The sequence below is a fragment of the Neolamprologus multifasciatus genome, chromosome 5 (genome assembly GCF_963576455.1).
Source record: "Neolamprologus multifasciatus chromosome 5, fNeoMul1.2, whole genome shotgun sequence".
Classification (NCBI taxonomy): domain Eukaryota; kingdom Metazoa; phylum Chordata; class Actinopteri; order Cichliformes; family Cichlidae; genus Neolamprologus; species Neolamprologus multifasciatus.
The window spans coordinates 26,245,466-26,259,759 of NC_140443.1; positions in this window are offsets into that span (position 1 = coordinate 26,245,466).

A 14,294-nucleotide genomic window follows, 5' to 3' on the forward strand; every position below is an offset into this window, starting at 1 on the left:
TAAAACTGGATTTTTACCCTCACACAGAAGAATTCTTCTGTAAAAACCAATCTGTAATTGATTGTGTCTGGATATGATGGGGAAGCGATAGCATGTTGTTTGTACAATCAGGGGCTTTTTCCAAGCTATTAAGTGGAACTAATTAATTATGGCATGGAAATGCGTTAAAATGTCTCTCCCCCATTGAAGACAACATCCATTTTCAGAATGGAAAAGCAAGAAATGTAATTAGTTACATGACGGTAAAATGAGGGTGACTTGATTCAAACCATATTGTTCGCGTTGCATGCCCCCATTTCCCATTTCCATTCCTCAAAGCACCCGTAATACTGTATTTTGTTTTCAAAAGATATTCGCCGTTCTCTCTGGCTGTCCCATTTGCAGTTGATTGTTGAGTTTCATGAGGCCGGTTCATTTACTGTATGTGAAACACATGCATACAAGCTCAAAACTCAACAAATGACAATGAGGAAAGAGTGATTTCAGCGTGCAGATTACCAGGGCCTCAATCAGCAACTATCTGGGGACAGTAGGAATCCGTTTCAACTCTGTGACCCACTGGCTCTGTGTCTCTGTAACCACGCGACTCCGCTCTAATTGGACGGCGCAGCGTCTGGGTGTTTTGAAGCTGGACAGAGCTCACGGCAAATTACCGCTCACTTCCTGTTCAATCTGAGTGGGCACTTGAGATGTTTAGGGAGCTGCTGGACTTTGAAAAGTACTTGCTTAGCTTGGCATCTCTGGTAACCATGAGGCTGTTGTTATGAAGAATAATTTACCATTTTGGAAAGTTAATTTTTGTGCATGCCTTATTTGCAACGGCAACATCCCAGCGGTGCATGGAACACATCCAGTCGTGGGAACGGGTGAACTAAAATGGCATTTTGGTTAGGAAAATGATTTTCCTTGATTTGACAGAAAGAAGTATTTAATGTTCCTACATTTATGCAAAACATATACTTGTAATCTGTGCTGGAAAATTATTTGGAAGGAAAGAAGAAGAAACTGTTTTGCTGTGGTTAGAGTGGATTCTCTTAATGTATTTGCTTTTTATTTGCTTGTTGTTTGCAATACAAATAAAGTGTGTTCCATGGGGGGGAAATCCAACTTTCAATATTTTTGTTACACTACTCACACCCTGATCAAGCCTTTTTAGAGTAAAACAGCCAAATAAATTCATCAACAACACTGGCTAAATGTGTCATGCTCTTTGCATAACTGCTTATGAATTAAGTATACTCTGAATGCTGTGTTTTCAGAGTAGTCAGGAACAAAATAATTTTTGTGTTAATAACTTTGGAAAGTGTACTGATACAAAGGTTACAGGTAACGACTACGCCCTTCCTTTAGGTCTGTGTCCTTGTCACCACACCGGCTCCAGCAGGCGTCACGTCTCCGTGCTCCTGCCTGGTGAAAGCAGCGTCCAGTGGAAGAGGATTGGTAGTGACATCTGGCAGTTTGATAAAGTGGATTTGGTTTCTTAGGGGCAATTCCAGGCTGCTCTCCCCAGGCGCCAGGCCTACTCTGGTTAGTATATGACTTACATGTGTAGGCTGCTGTGAGGGAGGAGTGGTGTGTGTTTGTGTGTGCACATGAGAGAGAGAGAGAGTGTGTCAGCATGCACAGCACATATCTGAGCAGGTATACTGTATGTGTGCTTGTGTGTGTTTGCGGTCTGCTGCATTGAGCCGAGGGGAAGCGGTCGCTTCAAATGAAAAACAGGAGTCCATCCACCATGTACATTGATGCAAGCCTTTCATCACCGGCTCCCCTAAAGCACGGCTTCTCCCCTTCTAATTTACTTTAAACACACACATTAGTATCATCAATAAACGCTAATGGCTCTTTATGAGAAAGAGGGCCATTTCTCATTTTTCTAATGAAGGCCCCATGTCCTCGCAGAGCCTCCGAGTCCGCTCTAATCCGTGGCGAGATGGCTGATCCGGCCTTCCGTAACATCTTGTGCCACCACAGCGAAGTGAAGACACCAAACAACATGCAGACATGTCCAAATACAGAGGCCTGTGCTCGCTAACATGTAGCCCTGATTTCCCATTCATTCCTTCACAACACACACGGCATAACATACTGACTTCCATATTCTCTTCACACTGTAAAAATCTTCATGTATTGATTTTAGACATAAACAATAATAACTTAAAATGACTGTCACATCATTCTTAAATGATATTATTTAATTTTCCATTGAGTGCATGAAGCAGCCCTCAAAAGATTTGTCTAAACAGGCAAAAAGGCTTTTGAAACGCAGCCATAAGAGTTAGCAAAATAACTCAGGAGATTAAAGTTGGTCTGAAAATGATACTTAAATGCAGCACTCAACAAAACAATATTTAGAGAAGAGAAGGCGGAGAGAGGAAGAAATAAAAGATTCAACATCACAGTGCAACTTATTTAAATTGAAAGTCAGCTAGGAGAAAGTTTTTGTTTTTTCATTTTGCAGTATTTTGTTTTTTCATGCCGCTTCAAAACAGAATAATTATTGCTCCATCTGTGCTGAGCGACTGATTTACGAACGTGTTGTGGGTTTTGAGGTGCGCCTAAGGATTCCACCACATGAAAAGTGGACTGAAAGTTAATAGCACAGGCTCACTGTGGCTATGAAAACATCTTGGGTGTTTTCTTGCCAAGGCTCACACGGACACATTGGGCTTAAAGACAGACTGTGCATTCTGCAGTGCCACCATCAAAAGGAGCGCTTACCCAAAAATGTAAATAGGATTTTTCATCGCCAGGCAATTTAAAGTGCACCTTTAAACAGAAGTGCAAGCAAGGAGATGACTGTGTGTCTTTCACACACTGCAGTCGATGAAAGAAAGAGATTAGAAATGTTTTATCAGTTAATGCTTTGTCGTTGTATCCCCGTCTTGGTTACTGTTTACAGTAAAAGAACCATAATGTGACAATACAAATTTACAGTTTTACTTAAGAAAAATACAGACACGCTCTTATCATATAATAGAATATACTATTCTCAGATGTTTTACATACGTATGGTGCTGTTATTTTTGTGCAGCATTTTATTTCTGTCAGGGTTTTGCTGACAATTTTTGAGAGCATGTCTATTTTTATCAATTTTATCCAAATTTGTACATAACAGCTAAGTCTTCAAATTGACTAATCATGACAGCAACATACACTGGAGTAAATCTAATATTTATTTGCATGACACTGATATGTAGTAATGTTTAAAAAGTGTTTTTAAAAGTGGCATAAACCGGAAACGCTGTTGTGCAAGACGTGCAAGTAACGACCAATTGCCTCAAATGTACTTGCACGCGTGTGCTTGTTTGAAAAAATTTAAATGCAATATTTAATTGATTGACCTCAGACTAAAACAAATACAATCACATCACGAGTGTCTTTTTGACATTTACATTAAAACTACTTGCAAAAACAGCTCTGACATTAATCGTATTAAGCTTTTATTAATTGTTGTGTATCATTTACATGGGTGACAAATTGAAGGGAAAAATCCCGAACCCGTGACCCCAACAGTGGGAAATTGTGTTATACTGTGTCTGGAATTTTGCAGGCATGGTTTCAATCTATTTGTCTCCTTAAAAAAATTACTGCATGTGTAAAACTGCGATATACATTTATCCTGTGATGAAACATTTCTCTCCTGGTGGGAGTGTTGTCCTCCGGAGCCTGAAGATGATATGCTACAGCCCTCGTGCTCATCGGCCTTCAGCCCAACTGAACACATGCTACGGGAGACTTCAGATTGATCGTGTTAGACAGTGCTCTCCACCACCATCATAAAAACAAAGAAGAGTATCTTTTGGATGTTCCAGCACTCCAGTAAAGCTCAAGAAACTTGCACAATCAGTGCCAAAGTGGATTAAAACTCTTCTGAATCACCCATCTGTGAATTCCTTTTGAAAACATTAGAAAAGGAGATTTCAAAGTAAAGGAAAAAATGCATCAGACCGACACAGCATGCTACAGCCACTGTTAAATATTTTTTGCCATTTACAGGTTTTTGTTTTCCACTGATCCATGTCCTTGAATCCTTCTTCTCCGACTGTCTTTCTTTTCTAAGGCTGTATGAGGAACTTCTCGGGAGGTAAAGGATCTCCAGTGAGTGACCTCACCCGTGGCACTGAAGGGGAATTACAGGGCTTAGTTCTCTCAACTTGACCCTGCTCCTAATTACTTGTCGAATAAGTCTTTTTGCTCCTAGTGCAGTGTTGTGCTAACCTCCACTTGTCTGCTGTGTGTCCAAACATGGAGAAAGAAAAACACATCCCAGGGAGCTTAGCCTCCGCGTCACATTCTCACAGAGTCAAACGGCCCACCACCGGCTCTCCGGGACCCAAACAGGTACGCTTCTACTCGCCTGTTTTTTTCAATGATTGGCTGGTGAGAAACACACATAAATGTAGGAAATTAGTAATAGGATGCAACCTTAAGATAATTTGTCTTAATCACCTCATATTGTCTCAGACATCTTTAAACTTTTTTTGGCAGATTCCCCTGTAATTATGGTTTCTTCAAAGACAATGATCAGTGCAACAACTTTGTGCGTAATAGACACTAATGATGGATAATAACACGGCTATACAGTGAGACAGAGGACTCATCATAACCAAGTACTTGTGATGTGACTCTGCGCTCAGCAGGAATGCGTTTTCGTCCCTCTAAAGAAGCATTTACAACAGTGATGGTTGACTGAGAAACACATCCACTGTCTTCTCTTTGCAGTGACTCACTCGCCACTTTCCCCATGAATTCAAACACAAACATGCAGCAAATATAATTATACAAAGCATAGGGCTGTAATCATTTCTACCAGCAGTGAAAATTAAAAAGTTAAAGTACAACATTCTCTTAGTTTGGTTACTGATCATATCTGCTCCCTTCACCCCGGCCCTCACCCTGGGAAAGCACTTTCTGAGATTACCAAACTTTGCATCATAACTCCAAACAAGGATTATCCAACTCAGAGATTAGCTTTAAAATGAGAGCTCCTCAAACTCTTTACGGTATGTCATCAATTTTGTCTAAATACTGAGCGATAAGGGACTTCAGTGGAAGAAAAAAAAGACAATCCTCCAGGGGCCAAATAAGTTAAAGGGGGCGAGTTTATTCCATTATTGTCTAATAGCTTCCATAACCATCACCCTTTACCCCCAATAAAGTCTCATTGCCCTGAGGATTGGGTCTGGATTACATGGTAGCTCTGCTAATAATGTCAAACACATGAAGAGGCCTGACCCCGAAACTCACCCATCACTATGGCAAGCGGGAGGCTACATTTTAACCAGTGTATCACACTGTGGTATTGGGGATAAACATAATATAAGGATGCAGCTCTCCAGGTTCTTAAAAAGTATTATATGTCTGTAGTACATTATTTGCAGTATGTGAAACGTTTATTTGCAGCATGTAAATACAGTATTCGGTTTTACAGCCTGGTGCTGCGGTGAAACAGACATGATAAACTGAAAGAAAGAAAGCGCACTCTGAACAGCTGCTGCCTTTTCTTGACTGTGTGTGTGTGTGTGTGTGTGTGCGTGCATACCGCAGTTTGCAGGCAGCAGCACTGTACAATTCCCCCCCAGGGCTGCATTGAGAGGCTGGTGCCAGAAAGTCTCACCTAGTCAGGTTAGCCTGGGAACGTACTCACACTACAGGCATTTCTTCCTCTCTCTCTCTTTCTTTCTGTCTCTGTCTCTCTCACGCATACACTCACATACATGCACACAATACTACCCACATCATAAGCTAATGAGCCATTATATTGTCATTAGTGTTGTATTTGCACCACCCTGTCTCTCAACAATCTGTCATACTCTTCACATGGTGATGACTCACAAACTAAAAAGTTGTTGTAGATTTCAGCGTGAGGGTTTCCATGCCTGCATGCACACAAACACGCACACATTACACACACACACGCACACACACTTTTGTGCAGGTTTGCATTCTGTGTGTACATCGTCCTGATTGAGGGCTTCTGTCTTTGTTTTTTTCTTTTTTGTTTTTGCGTGCTTTTGACAAGTCATTCATTTCCGCACGTCAAGAGAAGACAAACTCTGAATCCATCTTGATATCCACAGTGAATCTTGATCACAATGCTTTTTCCCGCAGGGGGGCCTCAGAAAGAGCATGTGATTTAAGTAGACTTGAAATTTGTTTGGGGGAACGTCCGCAGCATAAAGCATGTGTTTATGTATGTAGCAAGTCATTATCTTTGCATCTTGATTAGATTTTCCAACATTTCTCATGTTTGTACACCTAAAATAGAGAGCATGATGGCAGGACCACCCAAACTGAGTGATCACACATGTAAAATAAGAAAAGGGATGCTCATTATGCAGCAGACAGTTTGTCTTGCTCTCTGGCGTGGCCTCTACGTGGATTGTTTTTGGGGTGTTTTTTCTGGGTTTTTTGTCCAAAAAGACCCACAAAGAGAAAAAGTGACTGACTGTGAATAAAGTAAAAGATTGATGGACAGCTTGTGTCTCATTTGTTCCTTTAAATTATTTACCTTTTCTAATGCAACAGTTGATAATGAGGCAACAGATTTGAACATCTGTCAAAATCTTCTCCTGCCCTGCTACTGTTGCATTAATTGTCTCATGACGCCGCAGGTGTTTATTTCCAAATGATCCCACATTTATAAAGTGTGATTTTGTAAGTTAATACTCTTGTCAAAACAAACTGATGAAACCGCAACGTGGAGCAGAGCGATTGCTGTTGCACCTAGAAGGGAGAGCACAGAGAGGCAGGCGTGCTGCGAGCAGACGGGCTCTCCCCAGTGTTCATCCTGAGAAATGCAGCTTTTCCTGCACGGTTTTGGCAAGTGCATTCAGTATAGCGTCAGAGTCCTTCACATGCCAAACACATTCATTGCTGTCAATCATAAAAATAAAACAAAAACTGACCATGCACAACTAACTTTACACTTAAGCTGTTAAACTGATAGATAGTATGGGCAGAACTGGCACAACAGCATGCAGTGGTTTATATAAAGCACTGGAAAGTGCAATGCATTAAAAAAGGATACCAACATGCCTCATTGGCTGATCTAAATTTGGCAGCAAACTGGAAAAAAATAAGCCCAGAGGATGATATTTAGATCTGTGGTGCAGTAATTTTAACATCTAATGAAAAAAAGGCTTTGAGATAACCTGTTTGAACTCAGTCACAAATTAATAAAACATTAGTGCCAAAAAATAATTGTAATTTTTTCTTTAATGACACATTTGTTGGTAATTGCTGAGCACTGATATTAATCCTGCAGTGATTATGGTGTCGTGGATAACCATCCAGAGTTGTTATGGAGTGACTCAGCACTGAAAAGCAAGGTAAAAGGGCCTCTTTCGTGCCAAAGAGGCGCTCCATGCTATATTACTCAGTGCTGCTTTTTGTGACAATAGTAAAGCAATAATTATGAGACCCAACACTGTATTTTCATCATTAAAGCTCAGCTATGATGGATGTGGCTGTTTCAGGATTTGTGCTTAGCCTTTAATTTACCTTTGAGTGATTGCCTTCCTTGCACAAAGCACAATTCTTCAAGGAAGACATAATTAAACACCAATTCTAATTGCAAACAGCAAAAAAACAGAACATGGAAATCTGTGCCTGCCTTGAAAGGTTCATTAAGTAGCATCAGCTTGTATAACAAATCCCAGGAAGCATTTATGAATATGGTATATATTTAGCTCCATTCAAATCTGGCTTTGCTCACATAGCCTGCACCCCTGTGAGTCAGAGTTTCAGCATTACCTGAAGAAAACTTGGCACAGCCACTGAGTGAGCGATGGAAAATTAAAAAGCTCAGTTAGTGCCTATGGGTGAGAAACAATTATGGGTTTGTGTTCATTACAATGGTGTACAAAGGGAATGAAAATTCCTAAGCTAAATGTTCTACCATCAAAATGCCAAGCGTAAAATGAATGTAATTAAGCCCACAAATACCTCCGGCTTTTGTAAAAAAAGCTGTTTTACTGCCTTCAGCAGCATGCGAGCACTTTGCTTAGCCATAAGTAGTCAGTGCAAGCGCACTGGCAGGGAACGAACCCTGAATCATTCATGCACGATGCAACATGTCGTTGTGTCCTGTGGTGTATTTGTTTAAAATCTCTGACATATTGTTAATTTGGATAATATAATGAATTGAAGTCTCCATAAACAGCGAATTTGCTCTTGCGTAGCTCTTGCATTACTCAGCAGGGTTGTGTCCCTCTGTAAAAAAGCATTTTCCTGCAGCATCCTTTGCCATCACTTTCTCTCTGAGCAGAATACTGAAAGAAATAGTTAACAGTGGCATTGCTACACTAAGAGAGACAAAGTTAGCACCTGACAAAGTTTTAATTCCAGACCGTACCAACTTCTAGGAACCAGAAACGTGAGAGTACCGCTAAATCACACTTAAACAGGGAGTTTAAATTGTGTTGCTTTGTGCGCTTGGGAACAAATGTTGCCATGATGTACTCCTCTAATGGACAGTTAAAGTATGGGATCTGTGTGTGCAGAAAAAGGTTATTCCGAAGAATATCTGAAAAGTGTGACAGCTTTGGTGGTTTGAGAATTCATTTTTGAACTACTAAGAGAAAATTAGTAGTTGAGTGTAGTTTAGACTTACTGTAATATTGGCCTGTTATTCTGTACAGAAAAAAACACATACAACAAAGCTGAATGTATTTAAGATCTACAAACTAGAAATACATTGTTTTAATTGACAAGGCTAAGCATTTTAATCCAGTGTTTTCCTTATGAAAACAGTTTGGAAACAGGTTTGGTGTGCTGGTAGCACCTAATTCTCAACACTGATACCCTCATACATTTTTTCTGATAAATTTTAGTTTTCTTTTCTCTTACTTTACTTACTTTTGCTTGATTTGAGGGATTCATCGGATGTCTCTTAAAGATGCTCCTCGGATCAGGTAAGCTCTTCTCAATCCTGTGGAATGTACCATGGGCAAAAAAGTATTAGTGTTAGCATAGTTGGTATGACATTCAATTGCTGTTAGGAAGTACAAACGTCTGAGTGGTTAAGTACTGTTTCTTCTAAACTTTAAGTGAGGAGGCTATGTAGCATTAGCTTGCACTGGCAATAGCAACTAAAGTCACTGAAAGTTTGCTAACTTCCATGTTTTGCTAAAACATGGAAGTTAGCAAACTTTTCAGGCCTGTAGGTGTAGGAGACTATCAATAAGATCATTATATGAATATCTATCAAAATGAGACTATTTTATGTAGCCGGCGAATCAGGTCAGGGCAGCTGTGGTTATTTTCTTGTTCATTTGGTCTTGTAGGAAACTGAGCTAAGCAAGCTACAAGCACTGGCCAAGACTGCCTGGAAAGATTACAAGATTGCAGGGCTAATCATGACTGGCAGTAAAGGTGAACAACAACTTTCTGATAATTTGCTGGCCCTAGGTTTTAATTAAATTTCTAATTCTTGCAAAGCTACCCTCTGACGCCTCAAAATTCCTTCTTTAAATGAGAAATGTGCCGCAAGAGACGTTATCTACATTCTTTTCTGTTGTTCTGTTAAGATTAAGCTCATTTGATCTAAAGCTGAACTATTCCTTGCATTTTGCTTTATTATGCCAAAAATTGCTGTTGTTGACATTGTGGGAAAAAGTAACTCACTTCAATTAATGAAACTGAAAATCAAAAATACTAAGTACAGAGAGTCTGGGTATGTGTTTAGGCTTGTCAGTTTCATATGAGTGTGCATGGTGTGCATTTCTGAGTGAAGATTACAGAGCATTTTGTTTTCTCTGACATGGACTAATAATAAGCACATTTTTGAGCTGAAGTAATACTGAAGAAAACCATTTGACTGAGTTCAAGAGGAACAATCAAACTCTCTAAGGCGGCAGTAGTTTGACACTGCATGTTTTACTTCATGTGGACTTTGTTATTCCATCAAACCCATACTCCTGCATGCCCTTATATTGGAGCTCTACATTTCCTCCAATTGAAAACATCTTCATTGAGATACATAAACAGATTTTAAAGTCATATTTTGCCCCACGTTTTAGGTCCTGCCTGAGATCTGATTTTCCTTTCTTTGATGTTATGTTCATATTCTACCCTTTTCCCTGGAAAACACATGTCCCTCATTACATCGCGTCATGCCAGTGAACAATCAGTTTGTCAAAACACATCTCTGGGCTGAGAGAGAAGGGATGAGAAAGCTAGTAAGTGGAAGAATGGCTGACAACAAAAGGGACTGTCAAGGGAATTATTTAAGCAGTAACAGATACCTGCTCTTAGCACCACACGGCCAGCGGCTCTGGAGCCTTGCCCCTAGCACCTTCTCCTCGATATGTGCACTGGGTCTCCCTGCAACCAGTTTGTGACGGCCGGTTGAGTGACAGTTTCAATAAGAGTAATTACAGTGGGCTGCGGGGCCCAGTTATGTTGTCTGGCAACTCCACCCATTGTGGAGCCACAGTAACTGTGTTAACTATGGTGTTAGACTAAGGCAGGAATCAGTCAGCCTCTGCTGGACCTCACAGTAGCAAACACACACATAAGTACAGAAAAGTATGCAAAACAAGAGCACACACTTTATTAAAGTATAACTGAGACAAAGCATTTCTACATAAACAAATTTGTCTAACGTAAAGTGTTTTTACTTTCATGTATGTTGATTTGTCAATGACTGAGGTAACTTGATAATAATAGTGGCAGTGTGCATTATTATGCCAGCAGTTGTAGTAGATTTTAGCTAAGAATATTTGCTGAAATCCTGTACTAAAGTGCAAATATGTGTACTTTCCTTGATTATTTAGGATTCAGGTAACTTTATTCTTCTGCTTAATGGCATGCCAGAGAGAAATGGATACAATTTTGCGAAACTTCTTATCACTGATTTCATCCTGAGAGGGGGGTCAGCGAGGTTAGGCTGTTTTGCATAATGATCATTGTGTGCATGTGTGCTTGTCAGGCCAAACAACGAGTTTCAAGATGTTGATATACTCTATGCTCTCTGAATGTCACGGGTTTGGCATGTTTAAATTGTTTTTGTTACAAAGTTTGAGAAAACTTTACAGTCTTAACATTTTATAATGAATTTGATGACTTCCCTAAACAGTCTAAAGAATTCTCATATATGTTGTATCACTTTTTAGAGACATTTTTCAAAATAAAATAAAAGAACTCATTTAGTCAGAACCAACAGCTAAACAGCTTTAATTCCCATAAATTGTGAATCAGATGCAGTCTTGCCCATTCATATAAGAAACTAATTTTATTGACAGTCATTAAGGGAAATTGTAGTTCATTGTTGTGTATTTTAATCTTTTTTTTTTTTTAATCAAAATGAAGGTACCACCAGCTCTTTTCATTCATTACTACACTATTTAAAATCATGATTTTAAACCACATGAAGCAAAGGCTTACAACACTTTACTATTGCATCCATGCAAGATATTTGTTTATTAGGATATAATCTATCCTAGGATATAACACATAGACCTTGTCAGCCAACTTGGCAACCCGTTGGATAATGTGTTTGGGAAGCAGGTAGGTTGGTGTGGGAAGCTCATTCCACAGTGGAGCCAGAAGTGTTTAGAGGCCTGTTGTGTCTAGAGTCTCTGAGGTCACTTTAATACAAGCCCGAGGTCTTAAATTTGCCCCCATGTCGCTTCAGCAATTACACGAGGATCCCTCTCATTCTTCTTCCTCCTTCCCTGTACCAGTCTTCCTCATCACATTGCTCCTGTCTGCCACTGTGGCCTCTAGCATTCCTCTGCTTTCACGTTGTTCTCTACTTCTACCCTTATTTAACATTAAGCATAACTTTTGCTGTGCAACACAATATAGGACCTTCCTGCACAAAATCATTATTTACCATGCTCCAAATGTTTCACTGTTACAGTTGAACAGGAGAATTAAGCAAGCGCCGTTAACCCGTCATCAGCCTGACACAGTGTTTACTCAATCACTGATCTGCCACTAAACCAAGTTCCTGTCTGTGTATTTGCGTTTGAAAGTCATCCCCACGAGCTTGCGTGTGGACAATAATGCTTTTAGGGGATTGGGTCATGTGTTGGGCCTTTTAACTTCAGTCAGTGCTGCATCCTGATATCCTGGTGTGACTGGTTTCAGGGGGTAATTCGCTCCACCAGAAACACTGGCTTTTTAGAGGTTCCACATGTGCCCTGGCACCAGACAGAAGAGAGGCTGGTAGGTTCCATTAATTGAGGCAACATTCCTGTAGCGTTGTCAGGGGGTTTTATTGGTATTAGCTTTGCCCACAGGCTGTCATTATGCCTCATTTAGAGCCTGCGTGGGTGTCAGGTTGTAACTGTTTGAGAATATATTTAACCACTAACAAGCTAATCGTCAAATCAATCGAGGCAGTTTGAATATATGGACTAATTGATCCAGTCAGCCAAACTTGAAACAAACCAATAAAAAAAAGCAACATCGCTTTTAAAACTATACAATTCTTATCCAAAATAAAGAGGAAATATCTCAGAATCTTTGGGAAAGAGGATTGACAGCCATACTGTGTTTTCATAGTGTGTGTGTGTGTGTGTGTGTGTGTGTCTGTGTGTGTGTGTGTGTCTGTGTGTGTGTGTTTATAGAAGTGGCGTGACAACATATTTGCAGGGTTCCCTTGTCCAGCATCCCAGAAGAAATGTCAAATGTGCCTTTAATCCAGACAGCTCACAGGGTGGATTCGCCGGAGCAAACACGCTAATAACAGTAAATCCTCAAAAATTGACATGTCCAAATTGCTTGCAAAAATTGACTCGTTTTTTCCCCCCTTTGACGGAGACTTTTAAACAGACCGAGATGATTCAGCAGGTTGAAAATGAAAAGCAGATTGATTGGACCAGCAGGCATTAACCCTACCTATGGTTTGATCTCCTCAGGTCAGACGGGACTTCTGACACCGTCGTGCTCCTGACTGGCTTTGATTCGAGCTTGTTGACAAGGTCAGCGGTAACTTACTGAGAGCGTGTCATGGCGGACTGCAAAGTTGCTCCTGACGCATCTGTGCAATCGTTTGTCAGCATGTCATGTTGCAAGAATGTGAGTTTGTTTTGCAAAAGGACAAAAGGAAAAAATAATTATGACTTCAATCATATTTGAAGGTCTTTTTTGGGCAAACAAAAGCACACTTCTCTACTTCTCCACTTTTACACTAACAAGTGTTTTTTAGACTTGCTGAACTGAGTGCACTTTCTTAAGAATTTTAATTTCTTGCTTGATTAAAGACTGGATCTGCAGTTTAGACATACGGAAACTCATCTTTCACTTTTTTAAAAAAGTTTTCTCAGTGCTTGGATTTTCCTTTTAACCAGCTCCATGTGACTATTAGCTGTGCTTATTGTGATCGTCTGGACATGATTTGTTTGCACCCATAAAAGTGCACAGGAATTGCTTGTTTTTAATGGCCATGTTATCCACCGTGGAAGCATGAAATTTAATGTCTTTTTTTCCACTGAAACATCCAAAATCCCCACAGAACAGCATAGCGAAACTAAATTTGAAATATTCATTGTTGTTTCAGTCCGTGAGTAGAAATTTGACTTTGATCACGCTTATTAACGTTCAGATGGCATGCAAACAGAGAGAAAGCTGTTGTTGTATTTATTAGTGTGGATATTTAAAGACATGAAATCCTTTATTAATCCTTTCTTTATGACTCAGTCAGAGGATGACCACATCAGGCAGCACGCTGTAAGTGGCTGCTAATTCACATTTTATCAGAGTGTGAGTGAGCCCAGGCTCCCTCCTTGTCCAGTGGTTGGCTGTCTCGAGATGTGAAGAGTGAACGAAAAGTGCTGCTGCCATTCGACTGCAAATCAAATATACATCAGGCGGCGTGGGGGTGACAAACAGTCAAAACAGAACCTGATCTCAGGGGCAATTACCAGTGTTTGCTTAATCTTTGGAACGTGCTGTCGAAAAGCAGGGTTAGTTACACCGCTTGACTCTCCCTTTTTACCCAGGGTGGTAATAGGGATTATTACTCATTAGAACTTCACAGTTTGGTGTTTGGAGATGTGGGGGTGGGGAGGGGAGTCTCATTTGTCCTCTCCATGAAAGAGACAGAAGAGAGCAGGCTGGGTTTACTGCGCACATGTGAGAACCCCCTAAACTAGGTAGACTGAATCTTTATAATATGATCATATTAAAGATTAAGTAGGAAAACTGATAATAAAGAGAAAACAGGGCTCTTAAGCTTGAGCAGGGCTTGGTACGGTCTTTTGACATCGACACTCATTCATCATTTTTCATCGCTGACCCTCTGGCAGTAGTTTCCCAATGATTCTGTTACCTGTTTGTTA